Below are 14,896 nucleotides of genomic sequence, written 5' to 3'. Positions count from 1 at the left end.
GCTTAGGACATTCTCCCCATAAAAAACACTAATTCCCTCCTCACTTGGTTAACTGTCCCTGCTACATCCAGTTAGTTAACCCTGGATTATATATTCCTACAGCATTGTGTATAGACCTGATGATAACCCAGCTTGTCTGCCTCCTCCATGGAGCATGAGCAGTCCGGGTGCTTCTCTTTGCCATTAGACCTTGTTCCTCTAGCACTATGTCTGGCTCAAGTACTCAGTCAATATCTTTGGGAGGTAGGTAAAAAGAGGTGGAGGGGTGAAGATAGAGACAGAGACGGAGAAAGAAAGAAAATCACTTTATTATTATTCCACCATTCTCAAGTATTTAATTTGTGAAGGTCATTACTGACTGACCATTTTGGGACACACCCTTAAGCTGCTGCTTTTTGCTAATGATTCAATTGTAAGCTCTTTCTTACAATTAGGCTTAGACTTTTTTTTTTAAGTTGTCTTTATATTTTTATTTATTTTTCTAATGTCTACTTTTTGTTTTCTAATATACATATTAGCACAGGAGTAAATACATATGATTTATACAACTTCATATTGGGTCTGTGTACATGATTTATTTTTCAGTAGGATGCAAAATCAAATATTTGGAAGGCCTGTGGTTGAAGAGGGTTGAACTGGGGTTGGTTCCCAATCTTAGCAAATTGGGAAGTGAATCCTTTCTCTTTTCATTCTACTGAAGACTCATGAAGTAAGAAAGCCAGTCTGCTGGATTGCTCTATTTATTTCAATTGAAATCAAGTACTGGCACTTGCTTCTGGCTCCATTTCATACCTGCAAGTTAAGCCCTTATGGGGCTGGCTTCCAAGAATCTTGCTAACCTACAAATTCTACTTGGTATAACATTATATCCTTTAGTAAATTGAGGTAATCCAACCAGTGAGAACTGATTAAATTGTTCTCCCTCAGCCCCAAGAAGCAATTAAACACTAACTAAATGTTAGCTTAGGAGTTTGGAAAGAGTTATAACAAATAAGTCATATCAGTAGTTAAGATTTTTATAAAGTTAATTCAGAAACTCCAACAATGATTACAATTGGTATTTGTTTAAAGTAATACATCTGTAGCCCAAACAGTTCTTAAATTGTACATTTTAGGTTTTTCCAACTTCATAAAAATACTTTGGGGACAGCTGCATCCACATTTCAATTACATGATTATTTCTTTGCCCATTCTTCTCTCTCTTTTCTTTCCTGAATAACTTCTTTCAGATATGGTTCAAGATAGAATTCATCCTCCTCACATTTTGTCCATTGCTCTTTAGGCAAGATCTGCTGTCTCATGCTCAGGTCCAGTGCTCTCTTAATGCGAAACACCCTGTCATTATAAAGGTTCTCAGGAAGCCTTCTTATGGCCTCTTTTACATCTTCATTCTCAGCTGTTGTATTGTCTCTCATTAGCCCCAGTTTATCGACCCTGCAGCATTGTAATGCCACTTTCAAATACTATCCAGCCACCAGCCTGAAGCTGCAACAGCAGGGCAGCCCACCATTTTGACCCCAGGGCTAGGCTTAGACTTTTGTGAGGAGTTTGGGTAACACAATACCAACATTCATTCATCAAAGTGGTCCATATGGGGATCAATACCAGCCCATCCCCAATAGGCAACAGCACCATGATCTTACAAACAAAGACAATCAGCCCCTGCCTAAAAACCTGTTCATTACTTTCCATGGAGTCCACCGATAGTCAGGTGAACCCAGTCAATCAATTAGTCAATCAATCAATCAAGGAGTTAATGAATGTTTGTTCTGCATTTAGCGGTGTGCTAAGCAATCAACAAAACAGCAAATGAATATGAGTCTTGGGAAGTAGAAACATGCTTTTCAGAAACTTCTGTCAAGCTAAGAAAACAAAGCTATATAATAGACAAGAATGAATCACAGAGCAATATTGTGTTAAAAAGGTGCTTCTGAATTCATGCATAAGAGGATTTCAGAAAGTAACATGAATTAGAACTTCAAAATGAGAAAAATAAAGAGATTAACCTACCAAGAAGCCTAATGGAGTTAACTACGAAATGGATGTTTGCTCACCAGAATCACTCAGTCAGAAAAGGTACAATCATGAAAGCCACCTCTGTTTTCCCTACTGTTTACATGAAAAGTGGAATACCAAACACAGGGCATTCAGCAGTCACTGACTCAAGTCATCGTCCTCAGCCAAAAACATCTCCCTATGTGGGAGTAGCAGCCAGGGTGTTTTGGTCAGGAACTGTGAAACTGCCTTGGCTGACTAGGCTTTATGTGATTCCAGTGAGGAAATAATACCCTGTCTTGTTGCTTCACCACATATGCTCTAAGGGAAGAAATGATATCAAGGATTCCAAAGCATCCCGTTGCATTTTGTGCTTAAACTTTCAAACAGTACAAGCTAAAGAAACATAAATGCTTTTGGCCACTGTCCTTTTCCAACCAATGAAAAACAATATTTTTAAACTGTTGAAAGAAAATCTGACAGCTTATATAATGATTTAGACAAGTAAAAAAAATCTCTTGGATGGGACCGTTTCACCCCATAAACACTAAATTTACCTAGAAACCACAACTAATCCTCCTACCGATATGGATTGTTAGTGGTGGGGGATGGGAGTGCAGGGCAGTGATGCCACAGTGAGCAAAGATAGAAAGAAAAAGGTAAGAACAGAGAACATGTTCTGATGCAGCCATCAAGGCTCTTTCTAGACTGGAGTGAAACATTTCAAAAACCTTATTTTCTTCTTTTAATAATGTAAGTAAAAAGTTTATTAGATAACAAGCAAGCATACTCCTTGGTTCCTCTTTGCTATTAAATTAAATACATGAGGCAGTACTGTAAAGCAGTAAAGAGTAAACCTCCAGTTAAATTTTGCATCTTGGCTCTGCTGCTGTGTAATCTTAGGCAATTTTTTTAAACTCTCCAAACCTTGTTTTCACCATGATTAAAATGGGACTACTAAAAATATCTACTTCATAGCATAATTAGGAGAATTAACTAAGACAAATCTATTTGGAACAATGCCTAGTACATGATAAGCTTCACTATAAGTTTTAGTTTCATAGGCTGCTCAAGAAAATACCATGAAATGGGCTGAGATAAACAATAGAATTTGTTTGCTCATGGTTTGAGGTTGGGAAAAAGTCCAAATCAAGGCAGCATCAAAGTGATGTTTTCATTCTGAAGACTATAGAGTTCTAGGGCTGGCTGCTGGCTATTCTTAGTCCTTAGCTTGTCACATGGCATGACACATGGAGGCATCTCCAGGGTTCTGTTGATGATCAGCTTCTTGCTTCTGTGGTTTTCTCTCTGTGTGTCTGAATTTCATTCTGCTTAAAAAGGACTCCAGTAATAGGACCCATCCTGATTGAGGTGGACCACACCTTAACTGAAGAAACACCTTAAACTGAAGAAACACACCTTAACTGTCATCAAAAGGTCTGACTTACAATGAGTTCACACCCACTGAATGGATTCAGTTTAAGAACATGTTTTTCATACAGCTTAAAACCTCCACACACACCCTTCCTAACTCCCAAAAGACATGTTCTTTCTATATGCAAAATACACTCATTCCATCACAATATCCCAAAAGTCTTAAGTGATTTCAGAAACAATGGGTAGTATTGTCTCATGAAAATCAGTTATGTATGTGTTCTGTCTTGGAGATCAATTCCCAGGTCTGTGGACCTGTGAAATCTAGAAAACGAGTTATCTGCTTCCAATTTACAATGGAGAGACAGGCATAGGATAAATATTCCTATTGCAGAGGGGAGACATTGGAAGGAAAACAGGATTCATGGGTCCCAAACAATTCCAAAACCCAACTGGGCAAACTCCATTAGATTTCAAAGTCTGAGAATCATCTATAAACCAGTGTGTTGTCCTCCAGGCCTGATGGATCAGCAACCCCACCCCCTCTGTTCTAGTTTGCTAATGCTGCAGAATGCAAAACACCAGAGATGGATAGGCTTTTATAAAACGGGGGTTTATTTGGCTATACAGTTACAGTCTTAAGGCCACAAAACGTTCAAGGTAACACCTCAGCAATCAGGTACCTTCACCGGAGGATGGCCAATGGCATCCGGAAAACCTCTGCCAGCTAGGAAGGCAGCTGGCATCTGCTCCAAAGCTCTGGCCTCAAAACGGCTTTCTCCCAGGACGTTCCTTTCCAGCAAGCTTGCTTCTCTTCAAAATGTCACTCACAGCTGCACTCCAGTCAGTCTCTTTGAGTCAGCATGTTTTATATGGCTCCACTGATCAAAGCCCACCCTGAATGGGTGGGGTCACACCTCCATGGGAGTATCCCACCAAAGTCACCACCCACAGCTGGGTGGGGCACACTCCAAGCAAATCTAACCAGCACCAAAACGTCTGTCCCACAAGACCACAAAGATAATGGCATTTGGGGGACATAATACATTCAAACTGGCACTTGTGCAGAATGGGCTCTTCCAAACACTGGGATAAACTTCTACTCTCTCTGACCACTGGCATGGCAGCCAGTCTCTCCATGAATGCCAGGGCACAGGCCCCACCATCTCTGACCCCTGGAGTGGCAGCACTCTTCCTGAACAATGGGGCAGAAAACCTCCCCCCTCCAAGAACAAGGGTCAACCCGCCCTTTCCACACAAATGGGTGGGCCCACTCTCTCAGCCCGAGGAGATCTCTTGGGTTCAGACCTTAGCTTCCGTGGGTCTACCCTTGAAATCATTCTTCCTTCAGTTTGTCCCTTCTCTGTCCCTTTCAATACAGGCTGGCATTGGTTCTGTTCAGACGAATCGTGCAAAAAACTTGGCCTTGCATGTAGTTCACAGGAGTCTAAAGCATCAGACAATTGAACCTTCCATAGATCTTTCCTGCATAATTGCATTTCCAATCCTGACTTCCCCTGAAATGGCTGACTGGACACATGTTCAGTTAAACCCTCACATGGAGCACTATTCTCTGAGGACTCACTTTCTGGAATCTCAGAATTTTCCAAACCATAAATTTCTGTTTTCTTTGTGCTCAGGTGTTCAGTTCTTGGCTTCTTTTCTCATTTTCTCATTTCACTATAAGCTTCAAGGAGAAACTGGGCTAACCCTTCTACCTTTAGCTTGGAGATCTCAGCTAAATATCCAAGTTCATCACTTTTAAGGTTTGCCTTCCATCAGAAATCAAAACTCAATTTTGTCAAGTTCCCTGCCACTTTAAAACAAGGATCCTCTTTCCTTCAGATTCCAATAACAGTTTCATCATTTTTTTTTTTTATGGCATCACTGGAACTACCTTTAGTACATATTCTACCAACATGTTGTTCATGACAAATTGTGCATTCTCTAAAACAACACAAACTTTCTCTGCAGTTCTCACTCATTTTTGAGCTTTCTCAATTGTTCCAGTCCAAGATGTTTTCACATTTTTGGTATTTGGTACTAGGAGAGTACCAAAATCTGTTTTAGTTTCCTAGGCTGCTCAAGCAAAGACCATGAAATGGGTCTGGTTAAACAATGGGAATTTGTTTGCTCACAATTTGAGGCTGGGAAAAAAGTCCCCAAATCAAGGTGTTATCAAGATGATGCTTTCTTTTTAAAGACTGGTGTTCTAAGACTGGCTAACAGTGATTCAGGGTTCTCAGATTGTCATACAGCAAGGCACATGGGGGGCATCTCTTGGTCTCTCCCTTCTTTTCCTGGTTCTGTTGATGCTCAGCTTCTTGTTTCCTGTGGCTTTCTCTCCCTGTGTCTGAATTTCATTTTGCTTTTAAAGGACTCCAGTAATAGTATTAAGACCCCTCCTGATTGGGCTGGGCCATACCTTAACTGAAGTAACCTCATCAAAATGTCCTACTTACAATGGGTTCGCACCTACAGGAAAGAATTTGATTTAAGAACATGTTTTTCTGGGGCATATACAGCTTCACACCACCTCACTATATACTAGCTATTTATAAATGTATTTATACCCTTTCTTGTTCCTAGTTCCTTGACCCATTTCCGTACCACCTAAGAGCTCATGTCACATAAATCACATAAATACATTGCACATAAATATGTACAAATACACATAAGTGAGAGAATTATTCATTTTTAAGTTTTTCTTTGATAACCCTAGGATTTCTTGTGTCTAGTATCCATCTGATATCCACCTAATTCAGTTTCATAATATTTCTAATGCAATGAAGCAGGAAAAAAAAACGTCTGCCTCTTTTTTCTGTTTTTTTTGGGGGTGGGTGGGGTGGGGGGAGTGGCGCTGGAGGGATGGAGCAGGTACTGACACCAGTAACTAAACACAGAAATGAATGAATAACTCCAAATCCTGGAAATAAGAGTGTATAAACATAAATATTTAGAGTGAGATGAATCCCAGCAATCATTTAGCTCATTTCCCTTTACCGACATCACACCCAAGGCAAATGAAGCTCTGAAAATTTGTGACCTGCTCAGTTGCACACAGTTAAGGTTAGGGCCGGAACACAGAGGGAGGTCCAGCAACTTCCAGCATGCGCTCTGTTACGGTATATCTAAGAGCCAAGCAACTCTTTTTATAAATAGCTCAAATTGTGTGTTTATAATAAAACTGCATCTTATGTTAAGCATACTTAAAAAGCAGAGTCAATATTTTTCCTGTGACTTTTAATGAAATAATTTTTCTCTAAAGACTATAAATGTGAGTGATTGGGAGAATTTTAAAAAAGGTGTTCCTTCCCTCCTTCTCTGGAGTTTGAATGAAAATGGATGAAACAGCTTGTTGCTTCTTAAGTATACTCTTCCCATTTCCCCCTCTATATATTTGATCCTTCCATTCTCTCCACGCAGCTTCTTGCCCATTCATCCTGCTCCACGTGTCTGAAGCCTCCTCCCATTACAAAATCAGTTTGAGCATCTTTGACCCAATTACTGGTCCTTCCAAGTTTCTGAAAGAGGTTCTTCCCTCCTTTCAATTTCTATTTCTCTTTATCAGTGATTCTCAAGGAACTAATCGCTTGTAATATCTCTTAAATATTTTCATATCTCTTGCACAGTGTCTTGCACATAGTAGGTGTTCAATATGTACAAAAGTAGCAGTCAAGTCTATGTCTCAGTTTAAAATACCCCAGTTCATCTGAAAAATGCCAATTCTAATGGCATAGATCCTTTCATATGCAATAGAAATTCCAGGTTCTGGAACTTGAAACACTCCCTTTAGATAAATAAATATATCAACAAAACAGGTTTTTGTAAATAAAGTTGTATTTTTTTTCAGTTTAACTTATTTACCCGTTTGATGAAAATCCAACAATTATGTCACTTACTATCAAGAAGCCACTAGAAGAATATTATAGCCCTCAATACAATGTCACTTGTTGATCATTATAGCTGTAATTCAATTACATTTAATTACTTTAATATAATATTTATAGAAACCCAGTTAAACATGGACCAATTTGTCTTAGAATCATGAACCACTTTCTTACATTGCCAAGAGTGAGAAGAGAGGGCAGGAGAGGAGGAAATGCACACGAGGGAGCCAGAGATGCCAAAGACCCAGTGCAAGAGGCTTTGTTTCGATCACATTAGTTGGCTTTGTAGATTTTCAGAAAAAAACATAATACATATACACATTTTTAAAAAATACCTTACATACAAAAAGTTATTTAATTAGTAAATAATTCTACTATCACTTTTATTTACCTTCTTCATAATCCTTTGTAATAGAAAGAAAAGTGCTTTTAAGCCATTTTACCAAAGACTAGGGCACAGAAAGACTCTATTTACTTAAGGCCATAAAGCTAGTGACCGCGAGCCCTGAGATTAGAACCTAGTTTATCTGACTCCTAGCCTTTGAATATTTCCACCACTCTCTTCTGACTTAAGAAAAATTGTATCATTTGTACATTTCTGCATTTTAGTACCAAGAAACGCCTCCTATCAGTGGTAGAGAAGCAGCAGCAGCAGTTGATGCTGGTGTAAAAAGTTGAGCCATCTCACAATGTTTTGAGATCCTTTATTAGGTTTTGTGAGGGTGAATTGACCCTTCTAAGAACCCAGTGCCTTCCTTGAATCTAATTTTTGGCAATACATTTCTCCTCTTCAAACATACTGAACATTTTCTATTACTTTAAAGAAGTTAAAGAATTCTAGGACATAATTTTTTCTGATCAGAGTAGATATGCAAGGGCTTCAAGAACCAAAAAAAAAAAAAAAGAGAGAAAACTGCCTTTTACATAGTATAAGCTTAATGTATTCTGTTTTCACAAATGAAGCCATTAAAAAACTCGTTTCTACCATCAGCTGGGGTTGTACACAAGAGTCACTGGTTCCATCCTACTTAAAATGTTCTCTTTTCAAAACAACTTTCCTGAAAGTGAAGAAATTAAGGCTTTAGGCAGATTTCCTTGACCACAGACACTAATAGTAACTGAACCCTGCATTAACTCATCCAGCGTTTACAATCTGTATTACCACTTTGCACAGACGTCATGGAATAGCTTTTCTTTCTCTAGGTCTTCCAATAAAATTTTAGTTTTTGAAGGAAGGATCACACATAAATTCACATTGAGTTATGAATAATCTACCAAGTATGCATTCCTCTTGACACATGGGAACAGAACTGAGTGATAGCATTTTGTTATTGAAGATTTTCTCACGGGGTAATCCTTGGACCATCTGGGTCACGAGCACCTGGGGAGTTTGTTCACTGCAGCCTCTGAGACTTTGCACCAGACCTGGGAATCAGAATCTCCCTGTGGCTGAGGCCCTGGAATATAAGTCTCATTCACACTAGAGTGTGAGATCAGTGATAAGAGTGGAGACAGGCAAAGTTACAAATACAGATGCAAAAGTGGGTTTAGGTTAGGGCAGAAATGCACCCAAACTGAGCTACTCATCTCTAAACACTGCCTGGCTGCTTCTCAATTTCCTGCTCTGTAGGTTCACAGCACAAGTCATTTCTCACCAAAGATTATTAACTTTCCTTATGTGATGGGCTGTCACGGGAACTGTGACACAGTTCTGTCGGAAGGTCACTAGTGGGTCTTAGCGACGGGAGAAGCCCATGGCCCCAGACAGACTGACAGCTGAATAACTGCATGGCCAGTGATAAGTTGGTTGACTGTTGGACTCGGGCAGGTTCCCTAAGTTGGGTGGTCTCCATGAACAGTAGTTCAAGGAGTAGAACAGAAAACATTGAATGTAATTTAATATAGCAGAGGGTCTCAGCTCTGACAAGGCCCAGGTCTGATCCAGTGTGGCGATCAAATTACCTCTCAGTCTACAAAGGCAACGCCCACCCCCACCCCCAAATCCATTGGCAGGGTCTGTGGGAAAACTTAGCAAGCAGCTGCGCTACCTTATCTAGTCAAAGGAAAGAAAGAGGTCATCAGATTCCAGGGCTGCCAGTTGTTAAACCTTTATAAGAACTATAAGGGGGGAAGAAAACAACAGAAAATGAGAGCTTTAAGGAAAAGATGCACCAAAATAATTCTATTTTCTCGGGAACATAATTTAGGATTTATTTTCTGAAATAAAACCTGAATGGAAAAAATAAACACACATTAAACTATTAATCATCAAATATCACTTAAGGATTTGACTATATTTTCATTCCTGTAATGGTGTTATGGTGCCAAAGACAGAAAATACTAAGAAAAATTAATTGCAAGTGAGATTGCGACTGATGCACATTGGATTACCTCCTGTCATATTTATTTAGGGTATTATATTGTGACATATTAATAAAAATAAAATAAAAATAAATAAATCTATAAACCTAACAAAGAAAACAATAGCCATTAAATGGACCAATCAAAAGTCTTGGCATCACAAAACAATTCACCCAACAAAATCTTCAAAACCTAATTAGCAGTAAACCAGACCTAGACAGTGATCAATCTCATCTATATAATGTTGAGTGAAGCTAAAATTGGCTACACTTTGAATTGGACCTTGTATATTCCACTCTCCCTGTGAAACCCTGAAACTAAAACCTCATGTTCTAGATTATCCTTGGGTCCGAAAGTTACCAGGGTTTTCCAGAAGTCAATTCCTTTCATTAGACGCTGGAGGTGAATAATGTCACTCTGCTAACCCACAGCCTCCAGGGTGATTGCATTAAAGCCTTGAGATTGACTCTGTTTTATTGTTATCTTACATTTGTTTACCCCCATCTTAAAGCTTAAGCTCCTAAGGTCAAGGACCCTGTCATTGGTGGTTTATATTTTCTGAGGCGATACACTCCTCTGTGAATAATTGTGCTTGGTCATCACAAGACACTTCAAATGGATTTTCCTATAAAAGAGAAAGTTATTTAAAGGGTGCTTGTAGTTAAAGCACAACATAGCACTTACTGAGTCTTTCCTATGAGGTCTATTAATACATAAGCTGAAAACTTGAGGCTCAGCAAAGCTGAAATCACAATCATAATCAAACACTGGATTATGATCAAAGCACGCTGGCAGAACTCTCCAAATCAGGTAAAAGGTGATCCATATGTTAATCATTGTGGTTTTGGAAGAATTTGAGACCAAATTATTATTTTTTTCAAAGAATTGACTATTTTGGGGTGTTAAAAATACAAGACCGATGTTGGCTAACAGAGGCATTATCATAGTTCATATTTAGTGAGCCTCATAATTTCTTGTTCTCTGGCATGTATTCATATTGTGGTTCCAAACTCAGTGGGACCTCAGAATCATTGAGAAAGGTTTGAAAAGAACCAAAACACCCACCGCCACCAGATTTCAGAGCCTTGTCTACTCACTGGGGGATCTGGGTATCTGGCTACATACAGAATTCCAGAGTTACGTGTTATTATTGATGTTCTGCTGAGATGGGTATCCCTACTTATGCACAAAGGGTAAAATCGCTCCCAGAGATGCTGTCCTGCACCTTCCCAGAGAACCTGGGGAGAACCTCTGTCATGTAACCCCAAAGGAGGGCCTGGAGCCTCAGCCTCAAGTTCAGGTGCACTATCAATTCATCACCACACAATCACCCTATATGAGAAGTTTAAAACAGCCCAAGACCTGGCTACACAAATAAAGATCTCTAGTCACTTTGGAAACAACAGGAAAATTGATTTAGACACATGTGGCATTAGCTCAGCCTTAACTGCTCATTAAAATCACCTGGGAAGCTTCATAAAACTATCCATGCCTGGTCCCCATCCCAAGAGATTCTCATTTAATTGGTCTTGAATAGGGTCCAGGCATCAGTATTTTTTAAAGCTCCCCAGGAGATTTTAATGTAGAGCCAAGTTTGAGAACCCTTGGAAAGGATAAAAAGATAATCAATTAAAAAGAGCCTCAATAAACCAGGAACATTTTTTTTTTTTTTTTTTTGCATTTAAGTTTCACAATACTTCGAGGTAAATGGCAAAATCCTCATTAGCCAACAAGTATGATACGGCCTTACTACTCAGTGTGGTCCATGTATCAGCAGCTTCCACATTGCCTGGGAACTTGTAAAAAATGCAGAAGATCAGGATCCAAGCCAGGTTTTCTGAATCAGAATCTAGTATCTTAACCAGATTTATCAGGGGTTCGTATACATATTAAAGTTTGAAAAGTACACGCTAGAGGGAGGATTCAAACACATTAGGCTTCTGGGAGTGAACATGGACTCCCTGCACACTGCCTGTCTTGCATATGAAACTGTTTAGGACTGGTTAGTTCCAATAAGAAGACTTTCCTCAACTGAGCATTACTGAGTGAAGTGGGGCTTTATCATCTGATCTGCTCACCTGAGCTTTTTCAGTCAAGTTACTGTATATTACTTAGCAAACAAGATATATTTTAGACAACTTAGAACAAGAATGGAATAACCTATAAGAGACCAACTTGGGTCTTATGCACTGAACTAATGGCTGCTGGGTTCCCTACTTTGACCTTGGGTTACACATCTGAGACCTCATTGTTAAACCTCCATCTCCTGACCTTGACTCTGCTTCTTCCTAAATCCCAGCTGAACAAAAGGCAAAAGAGTCTTAAATTCTACATACAGATGAAGCACTTGTGTTAGGTAACATTAATTCATTCATTATGTATCACTAGCAGTGCACTGGGTTCAAAGATGAATAGGACAACATTCCTGACTATAATTAATAAATTAGTAGGGGCACAGACAGTAATACATCGTTATAATATATGTGTCAAATGAGGATCCTGTATGATGGAGGGGACATCATAAGATCCATACCTCATACACAGCTTGGTGGAGTATAGATTGCTGCAACTTTCCTGAAAACAATTTGGTGATATATATTAAAAGTCTTAAAATGTTCTTGAGGTTGAATAGGTTATATCCTATGTTATGACATAATGAGGAACCACTGAATAAGCTTTTGAAGGGAGGACATTACCAGATTTATATTTTAGAAAGTTTACTTTCACTTAATGTAGGGAATGTATTGGAAGGGTGCAAAAATAGAAGCAGGGAGATTAATTAATAGGCTATTGCAGCAATGAAACAGTTTTCTAATCTAAGAAAAGTTGAGAACCTGGAATAGGGCCACGATGATCTCTGGCTTATTTGAGCCGAGTATGTGTCTAGTCTTACCTCAGGTGTGCCTCTTCTGGAGAACCTTCATATGGACAATATATGATAGACAAAATTTACAAAGATGTTCACTATTATGATGTTTATAATAGTGAAAAATAAAAAACCATTTAAACACCCAACATCCAAGTTATCCTTAAACACATTATAGAATATCCATATGATGAGATGTATAGAGTAATTAAAATGATATTTATGAATAACTTTAGTAAAGCAGGATTATCCATAAAACATAATTTAATATAAGGCAAAGCTCTGTGCAAAACAATTAGAATAAGCATATTCATAGAGTCAGAAACTAAAACACAAGTTGCCAGGGAGTGGGGAGGACTAGAGAAGGGGGATTCAAAGCTTAACTGGTACAGAATTTCTGTTGGGGGTGATGGAAAAGTAGCGGTGATGGATGGTTGTGATATCTGCACAACATTGTGAGTGTAATTAACACCAGTGAATTATATAAGTGTCTGAATGTGGTTAAAGGCATAAATTTTAGGTTGTATCTATGTTACTAAAATAAAAAAAAATGAAAGAAAATCAGTGGTTGCCAGAGGTTTCATGGGAGGGAGGAATGAATAGCACAGGGAATTTTTAAGGCAACAAAACTGTACAGCATGATGCTGTTATGGTGAATAAAGACATTATGCATTCATCAAAACTTGTAGAACTGTCTAACACAGAGTGAATCCTAGTGTAAACCAATGTATCCATATAGGTTCACCAATTGTAGTAAATGCAGCATGCTAATGCAAGATGGTAATCATAGAGGAAGCTGTGTAAGGGAAGAGGGACCATATGGGAACTCTGTACTTTTTGATCAATTTTTCTGTAAACCTAAAACTGCTCTTAAAAAATAAAGTATTTTAATTATAAAAATTCTGTGCTTAAAGTTATCCAAACATCTTCGTATGACCTACAAGGTGACTCAACTTTAACCCCTGCCTGTCTCTCCTGCCCTATACCCATAAATGCTATTTATTCTCTGAGCAAGTTCTCTCAAAAATTTAAGACTTTTAATATGCTGTTACTTTTTTTTGCAAAACTACTTTTTATTTTATTTATATAAGTTAGAGAAAAGGCATAGGGTTTTCTTCTCCCCTGTCATATAAGAGCAACCCAGGTTCATGGGGTCAGATGTTGTATTCAATGTTAATTATCTAATCAAGAGACCCCCATCTTTCTATGAGCCTTAAATGTTCTTGCTTTCCCTCAGCTCTGTTCTGTGGGTACAAAGACCAGGGAGTTTGGAACTGTCTTCTCCCATACTACTTCCCATTTCTCAGTCAGAACCTTTTCTTGACTGGGATTAATTACCTCATTGTACAAAAAGCCTTTTTAGAGGAGTCAGAGTCATTTTCTTCTGAATATTTGAAAGCCACCAGTGCACCAGTGTCAAATATGCCTTAAATTTATTATTATGGTTTCTTCAGAGATTGAATAAAAATGCTGTTAAGTATGTGGGTAAATCAATATGCTGATAAAATGGAAAAACAACTCATTGTGCAAATAGCTTTATGGTAAATAAAGATTTAATTATTAAAGAAAGACTACAGAGGAAAATTTCCCTGGCTTATTTGTGGTTGGGAGAGAAACTGAAGAAAAGCTAAACAGAACATTGAAATTAGGAATAAAGAACATAGTAATAATTCATCTTAATAAGGTGAAAAGATTAATAAAAAGTAGTGATTAAAACGATGCTTAATGTGTGCTTCAAATTAGTGCCACAGACATTTTTGAGCAAGTTAACATTTGAAAGTCTTAAGAACATTAGATCTAGGGCCTTCTGCGTTTTTAGGGTCCACAGTTTGGTTGGAGAGATGGACATGGGCCTAAACAACCCAAATGAATTCAAAATAATAGAATACAGACACTGTGTTAAAAGAGAAACTCAAATGAGAAAATTTGGAAAGACTTATTAGGGGAAAAAAGACTGAAAAGGGAGAGAATGAAATTCATAAGTTGGTATTTGAGGGGAAATACCATCTAAACAGAGGAAACTGCTTGACCAAATGTCTGGAGGTTGGCAGTATGCAGGCCAGTGTTGGACTCCATGGAAATACGGCAGTGGGAAAATTAGATGGAAAAGTCTAGAAAGGGCCAAATTTTGTTATTAGAATGCTCATGTTGAACTATTTATACTTTATTATCCATATCATAGGGGTTCATAGATTTTTTTGCATATAGGCAAAGACATGATCATGTCTGTATTTGGGGAAGATTATTGGAAATACATGAGAAGGATGCCAGAGAAGAAGGGAACCTGGAGGCTTGTAGCTTCTGCACAGACTATCACATGAACCTCAGACCCATACATTGAACTGTCTACTGGGAAATCTCACTTGTTTGTAACACACTTATCATGTTTAGATTTTATCAAAATGATTTC

General features: G+C 38.4%; 1 pseudogene; it reads right to left on the bottom strand.

The window, feature by feature from the left end:
* Positions 1 to 1,125: 1,125 nt before the first annotated feature.
* Positions 1,126 to 1,510, bottom strand: LOC119540409 (annotated as a pseudogene).
* Positions 1,511 to 14,896: the final 13,386 nt, after the last annotated feature.

This window comes from Choloepus didactylus, chromosome 7 (assembly GCF_015220235.1).
Source record: "Choloepus didactylus isolate mChoDid1 chromosome 7, mChoDid1.pri, whole genome shotgun sequence".
In the NCBI taxonomy this organism is placed as follows: Eukaryota; Metazoa; Chordata; class Mammalia; order Pilosa; family Megalonychidae; genus Choloepus; species Choloepus didactylus.
This window is presented reverse-complemented; position numbering and strand designations above follow the sequence as displayed.